Source organism: Erythranthe guttata, chromosome 3 (genome assembly GCF_056151865.1).
Source record: "Erythranthe guttata isolate IM_541 chromosome 3, IM_541, whole genome shotgun sequence".
Lineage (NCBI taxonomy): Eukaryota > Viridiplantae > Streptophyta > Magnoliopsida > Lamiales > Phrymaceae > Erythranthe > Erythranthe guttata.
In genome coordinates this window covers 6,135,504-6,143,430 of record NC_142535.1, presented here as the reverse complement: position 1 = coordinate 6,143,430, position 7,927 = coordinate 6,135,504, and the positions used below count along the sequence as shown (strand labels likewise).

The 7,927-nt window shown below is 32.4% G+C and overlaps 1 non-coding gene across 1 annotated transcript; it reads left to right on the top strand.

Moving 5' to 3' along the window:
• Window positions 1-6,332: 6,332 nt before the first annotated feature.
• On the top strand, window positions 6,333-6,421 carry TRNAY-GUA (transfer RNA tyrosine (anticodon GUA)). The gene is given in 2 exon segments: window positions 6,333-6,369; window positions 6,386-6,421. It is a non-coding gene; the product is annotated as a tRNA-Tyr (tRNA).
• The last annotated feature ends 1,506 nt before the right edge of the window (window positions 6,422-7,927 follow it).

Genomic DNA, 7,927 nt, shown 5'->3' with positions numbered 1-7,927 from the left:
TGGTTCACTTTGTTGGTTGCGTGTGGCCCTTAGTCTACGAAGTGTCCTTTCAATCTCGGGATCGTAAGGTATGATTTCCAAATTTCGACGCCTGGGCATAAACAAAGTGATCGGTTAAAATCAAGGTCTAAATCGAAAATAAAGCAGGTAAATAGCTAAAGTAATAGTCAGATAATTGGTAACACTATCAACAAAGATAAAATCAAATTGGTCCCCGGCAACGGCGCCAAAAACTTGATACGCGTTTTCCTCACGTATAAATTACCGCAAGTATACGGTATCGCATTTTGCAGAACAGTGGTTCCGGATATCGATCCACAGGGACCTTGTAGATTCAACTGCTGAGTAGTGTAATTATATTATCGTTATATTATCTAGCCGATCGTAAATAAGTGGATTGGTGGTAAACCCTAATTTATAAGCATGCAAGATCGTAAACATGCAAATATAGAATGTACGTAAATAAAGTAACGATAACTCAACGCGGGGACTTCGATTTAAGGGGACTTCTAGGGCCAAATCCACCTATGCAAAATCAACAACGATCTACAAATCCGTTATCTAATGCCACATTCCTATTCGCTAACCCAGACACTAAAGTACTCTAACCCCCGTCTCCAGTGTAGTTAGAGTCTACCCACAGGTCCGACGTCTCCGTTCAGAACCTGCTATTAAGAGAGCATTTAGGTCAAGTCCTTAAGGGCTACCCGAAGTGCATCACGTCTCCGTTTCCACACCCCGAACTATGTTTTCCTAACTTCAAACAAGAAATCCTCTCTCGAGTTCATTCCTATTTAATATCAATCTGAGAGCTGATCAACACAATCAGAAACATTTAATACAGGAAAACATAAACGAAATCAAAACACGACAAATAGATAACAGAAATGACGATCGAAATCAATATATACAAGGCTTCATTGCCCTAGAAGAAAATGTTCTTAGATCATAACAAACATAGTATCAAAAGAATGTACAAAGGAAATGAAGAACAAAACGTAAAGAAATTGCGTAAGAAAAACCCAAGTCGGAACCCCCGTTGATGATTCCCGCGAAGAACCGTCGAAAACCGTAAAAAGTCGAAGAAAGAATGAAGAATGAAAGGGCCTTTCTATTTATAGTGAAATGCAAAGCTTCCTCAAGAAGCTTTGCAAAACAAAATATCTTTCTCAAAAATCGTGCCCAGATCGCGATCCGGGTTGTTTGGATCGCGATCTGGCAGCCTCGGGGAACTGCCCACCGCCATGCCAGATCGCGATCCGGCTTCCTGGATCGCGATCTGGATTTGACCCATTTTCTTCTCTGTCGGCACCCCCAGATCGCGATCCGGAATGCTGGATCGCGATCTGGGTCTTGACCTATTTTCTTCTCTGTCAGCACCCCCAGATCGCGATCCGGAATGCTGGATCGCGATCTGGGTCTTGACCTATTTTCTTCTCTGTCAGCACCCCCAGATCGCGATCCGGAATGCTGGATCGCGATCTGGGTCTTGACCCATAAATTGAATTGAAAGTTCGGTTTCGCTTTCAAATGGCTTCGACTCGGCAAAAATACCTAATAAAACCCTGAAATAGAAATAAAACAAGAAACGCAATAATATATACAAATAAAGCCGAAACTCGGACGAACGAAGACCAAAACTCGAGGATTTGATAAGCAAAAATCGTGCAAAACGAACACTTATCAATAATAAGGTTTAATTTGATATTTGGTTAGTCCTATTATTTTCCAGGTCGACCCGCCAAAATAGATTTGTCATGGCTTATCTTGACTAATTATGACATAACTAATTGGACCATGAGAGGTCCAATAAAATTATTTTGCTATGATTAATACGCTATTGACAAAATTGTCCTAACTTTCATCTATTTATCACAATGACATATTTAATTATTATTTTAAAAATAATAAATATAAAATAAAAATAAATGAAATTCAAAAAAATAAAAAATAAAATCAATTTTTGTAAAAAAAAAACGAAAATCGAAAAAAAAATATTGAAAATATTTTTTTTGTCCAAAAATAAAACTTTTCTGAAATAAAAATCGAAAAAACATAAAAAAATTATAAAAAATATTTGTTTCCGAAAAAAATATTATCTTTTTCCATAAATAGTAATTTTTGAAAAAAAATATCTGAAAAAAATCGAAAAATAATTCTTTTTAAAGAAAAAAAAATATTCGATTTTTTTTTGAAAAATTGAAAAATATATTTTTTCAAAAAAATAAAAAAATAAAAAAATATAAATATTAAAAAGAAGAATAAAACTATTTATAATAAGAAAGGGTAATTTGGTCATTTTCATGTAATTGGGTTGATGTAAAGGAAATCAAACATCTAATACTATTAAATAATGGGGAGACAAAAAATTCAAAATTTTATAATAAACATCTTATAAAATAATAGACCTATTATTTTATGGAAAGAATTATCTTATCTTGGTTAATTTTATCTTGGCCACCAAACGAGGCCAAAAGAAGTAGAATATGCCGAATAAAATTGCAAGTTGCAATAGCATATGAGAAGTAGACTACCCCAACATTACAGCTAACTCACTGCAAATTGCAACATCGACATAGAAAAACGACTACAACTTAAAAACTTCTCAAAACCCCTTCTTTCTTTCTTTCTACTAGAAGTTTTCGCTTCAGATTTCAAGAACAAAATCTCAAGTTCTTCTAAGGTAGCATTCTTTAAGCTTCGTAGCCATGGCCATGTCCATTTCATTCCTCTTTTGGTCACTCCCTAACAAATCCTTCTTCCAATCATCGATTTTCAGAAATTAGAGTAGTGCTGGAAAGAAATATATTTTTTTCCTACGATTACTTCGTTTGAAGCAAGTAATTTAGTCTCTCATATTCCTACGATCACGTTATTGTTAGGGTGTGTTTATTCTATACGTACACTTAAAAATTGATTTAAATTTCTTTAATAAATTTGGTCAAGTAGCACATTAGCATTAGCATTAGCATATTAATATTAATATTAGTATTTATATTTGCCTTTTTATAAAAATGAGAATCCAACTCGAAATGTTTAACACGTATATCGAGACAGACTCTGAGATGGCACCAAGATGATACAAGGGAAGATGATCAACCACTCAAAGGTGATCCCTCTTATTCGTGAAGTGACTCACAATTGGTACATTATTTTCATGTTAAGTATATGCCCTCAAGTATAAGTATTAGTATTAGAGTTACCATTAGTATCAGTGTTAGTATTAGTGTTACCATTAGTAGCAGTATTAGTATTAGTATTAGTATTAGTATTAGTATTAGTATGAGCATTAGCATTTGCATTAGCATTAATTAGTATTAGTATTGGTATTGGTATTGGTATTGGTATTGGTATTGGTATTGGTATTGGTATTGGTATTGGTATTGGTATTGGTATTGGTATTGATATTGTTATTGGTATTGGTGTTGGTATTGGTGTTCAGGGCCGGTTCTGAGGGGAGGCGAAGTAGGCGGTCGCCTAGGGCCCCCGTATTTTTTCAAAAATTTAGGGCCCCCAAATTTTTTTATACCCTTTATATATGAATATTTATTGAAAAAAATTATATTATATATTTAATTATTGAGAACTTTACTTCATGAATAGATATATATATCAACGATTCTTACTTATTTCTAGAATTCCTCTAATCAGGGGCCCCTAATTATTAAATTTATAATGTATTAGTTATTTACTTTTATATATATTCACTTGTTTTAGTGCTACTTCATGCAAATTATTCTTAAAAAAATTGGGGGCGCTGCCCCCGAACCCCCGTAAACTTTAACCCCACTTTATCACAAATTTTTAGCCTTACCACCGGCTATGTATCTTACAAAATCGAGTTAAAAATAGAGTTTATCACCTTTTATAAAAAAAATGAGTTTTATTGTAGATCGTAGAAGGGGCCCCATTTTTTATCCGTCTTCAAATCTCGCCTAGGGCCCCAAAAAACTCAGGAACGGCCCTGTTGGTGTTGGTATTGGTATTGGTGTTGGTATTGGTATTGATACGGGGATTGATATTGATATTGGTATTAGTATTGGTATTGATATTGGTATTAGTATTGGTATTGATATTGGTATTAGTATTGGTATTAGTATCAATAGTATTAGTATTAGTATTAGTATTAATATTACTATTAGTATTAGTATTAATATTACTATTAGTATTAGACTATTAGTAGTAGTATTAGTAACCTAAACTCATTTAAATGTTTATAAAATATTTTTAAAAGTTCTATTTCGTTACCATCACTAGATGCTAGATATAAAAATGGATAACAACAATTTAAAATGGACAACTTGATTTGACTAACTTAAAACCATTTAAATGTTGATAATTTTTTTTATAAATATTATACCGTTATCATTACGAGATACAAGGTTTACAAAATGAATAAACTGTAATTTATAATAGTAAAATAATTATTTTGATTTTTTCGTCTTATTTATGTGTGTACATACTCTCTATGCAGGGGTATATTTTGTACGGGTTTTTTTTTCTAGCGTATTCAATATTGTCGATTTTTAAGGTACTTCAATGCAAATATTTGTTTTGTTCGATAATGTTTGATTTTACTGTTATGTCGTGGTCTACTACAGTCAGTTGGATGGACATGTGGCGATGGAATTCAATTCTATTAATTTAGTTACCTATAGCATTTTGTTATGGTATACGTCTCAAGCGTATTATATTAGTTTTTTTTTTGGACGATTGTTAAGTTGATTTTTGTCTGATACTTCTTTTATGGGATCACTATTTCAAATCCCAACTTTTGCTTACTTGAATACCAAAAAAATAAATAATAAATAATTAATTGTAAATTACTTTAATACCCTTAATGAAATTAAAACCAAAAAAATATTACAAATACTATTTTTCTTTCTTAAATACCAAATAATCAAAAACTCAAAAAAACCATTTCCCTCCTTACTCACAAACCCCTCACCTCCTCCACCTCCTTCTTCTCCCTCCCCAAAAACCCTTCTAAAAAATCTTCCTCACAACAAACCCTTCTAAAAAATCTCACAACAAACCCTTCTAAAAAATCTCAAAACTAAAGAAATTAAAACCTCACAAAACGTATAAAATTGAGTTATAAGACAATAATATGGTAGTATATATGAAAAGAGAACACATTATGGTAAGTATCGATGTCTTTTTTGAGCTTCGAAGTCGATTTTGAAGTTTTTTTTTTTGAAACCCGTCGGCAATTTTCGACACATACAGGTCGATTTTTTGGTCAATTTTCGACACCAACGTGTCGAAAAAAAAAAAAAAAAAATTTTTTTTTTTTACCAATAGTGTTTTTCGACACATACCTGTCGAAATTTGGAGAATTTTCGACAGGTATGTGTCGAATTTTTTTTTTCGACACGTTGGTGTCGAAAATTGACCAAAAAATCGACCTGTATGTGTCGAAAATTGCCGACGGGTTTCAAAAAAAAAAACTTCAAAATCGACTTCGAAGCTCAAAAAAGACATCGATACTTACCTTAATGGCTTCTCTTTCCACATATACTACCATATTATTGTCTTATAACTCCATTTTATAAGTTTTGTGAGGTTTTGATTTTTTGAATTTGGAGATGTTTTGGAGGATTTAAGAAGATGAAAAAGATAGGGTTTAATTGGGTTGTCACGGCAGTTACGAGCACGTACGGTGGCGTTCGGCGGCGGCGGCGGTGGCGGCGGCGGTGAGGGTTGGAGAGGAGAAGAAATGGTGGAGGTTTTTTTTTATTTACAACAAAGGGTTTTTTTTCTTTTTTTTTTATTTGGTTTTTGAATAGGTAATTTCTAAAAAAATTTGATATAATTGATATTTTGTATGAAAGGGTGTTTTTGTATTTTTCTTTTTATTTTGGTATTAAAGTAAGAAAAAACTGATAAATATGTACTCAATTTTGGTTTTAAACTTGGTAGTATTCAAGTAAGCAAAAGTTGAGATTTAAAATAGTTGCCCCCTTCTTTTATTGTTCAAATATCTTAAATTATTTTAGTTTTAATCGTTTTTTTGTTGGATCGTTTTGTTGAATAACATTTTAATTTTGAATTTAACCTTTATGTAACGCACGGGTGAAATACTAGTTGGAAAAAATAGAAGGTGGGTATGATTATCAAATTACTGTAGTTAAAGGGAAATCAATGCCACTAAAATTCACATATTTGAAGATTATTTGCCAAAAGTCATAGTTCATACGAGGTGGATACGAATGGGGAGTTTTTTGTCTTTTTTTTTTTTAGAAGTTTTTTCTTTTTTTTTTTGAGAAAACAAAAGTGAGGTAAAATTATGGATCTTATAATATCGTTTAATGTGATTTGTTTCTCACAATCCGACCTTAGCTCAGTTGGTAGAGCGGAGGACTGTAGTTGTTGTTCAATAGTAATCCTTAGGTCGCTGGTTCGAATCCGGCAGGTCGGATTCTTAGTTTTATTTTTTGCTTCAATGCTTACATGTATAAATCTGTAGGTATGTACTACTTTTATGCGGAGGCGTTTTGTACTTTGTTAATTCAACAAAGTTTAACAATACATACTCCAAAATATTTTATTTATTAATCTTCTTCACATATTTCAAACTAGTCCATTTAAAATTGTGTTAATCTTATTCACATTATATTCCCTTTTCTTTTTTTTTTTTTTTCTCTTTTAAGTTATCATGGTTTGCATTTAAATGATGTATAATCTATTTTTATTTTGAAGTTTGTAATTAGATGATTCATTTTTTTTTAAGTTTGCTATTTGCATTTGGTGGAGTCATCAATAGCTTGGTGTTTGCAATTGAATAATGGAGATTATATTTTTAATTTGTTATTTGCATTTGACGGAGTCATAGACGACGGTGGTGGTTTTTTAAAACTCTGAGTTCTTGTATGATTTTTTAACGAATTGATTTATTATATTTAAATTGGGAGAGAGACGTTTGGTGGAATTTGATTTGGTATAGATATTTTGTGATTTGGTAGAGATATTTTTGGGTTTTGATTTGAATTGATGAAGAGTATTTTTACCACAAATTGTACTATCAATTTATTAAAAAAATAGGACCTTGGTTTATTCATATAGAATCTAAAATCTAGGGGTCGATAGCAAATTGCTCCATAAATAAATATGGCGAGTTGAGAGTTTTTGTGGTAAAAATATTGCAACTGTTGAAGAAACATCAAAGTTAAAATGAAATGGGGTGATATACATGACACAAATCAAATCAAACCTGTTGATTTTAAATGCCTATGAAAATCTACTCATCTGTTGAGACAGATTACGTGTTACGACATTAGGTGTGGTAACAGAATTCTTGTGTTGTCACAGTAATAAACCTACTAAAAGCAAGTACAAACACAAGAATTTAATGTGGTTCGGATACAAATGTACCCTACATCCACGAGGACTTGCAAAACTAGTTCAGATTTAAGTATACATTAATAGGACTTAATAAAAACACTAAAGACTCCCTCTTTATGTAATATGTCGTTCTTGCACACGACTCGAACTTGTTGATAATCAAAGCAATTCCTCCATCCGCACTCTTGGACTTCTTGGATCGACCTCTCCCGAGATCTTTTAAGCACTTCTCCCGAAACGCCGATCTTCTTTATGGCCTGGTAGAAGAAACCTGTTATGTTGCCACACCTGATGTGCCCTGCAGCACGGGCTGCACCCTTCAAAGCCTTTATGCTGGAATTTTTCTTATTAAAGCTCCATAGGACTCATATGAGATTTGAGGGCCTTATATAGGCACGTAATCCACCACCCTAAACCTAACTTGAGCCCTAAGAAATCGATTAACTAGGTAATAGAGTCCTAGTCGATTTCTATTTCTATTCTAGATAAGTACAAAAGATACATAACTAGAATATAATACATGTAAATAAATCTAAGTCCTAATAAAAATATTACAAGAATAGGACTTTAATTAATTCCAAAA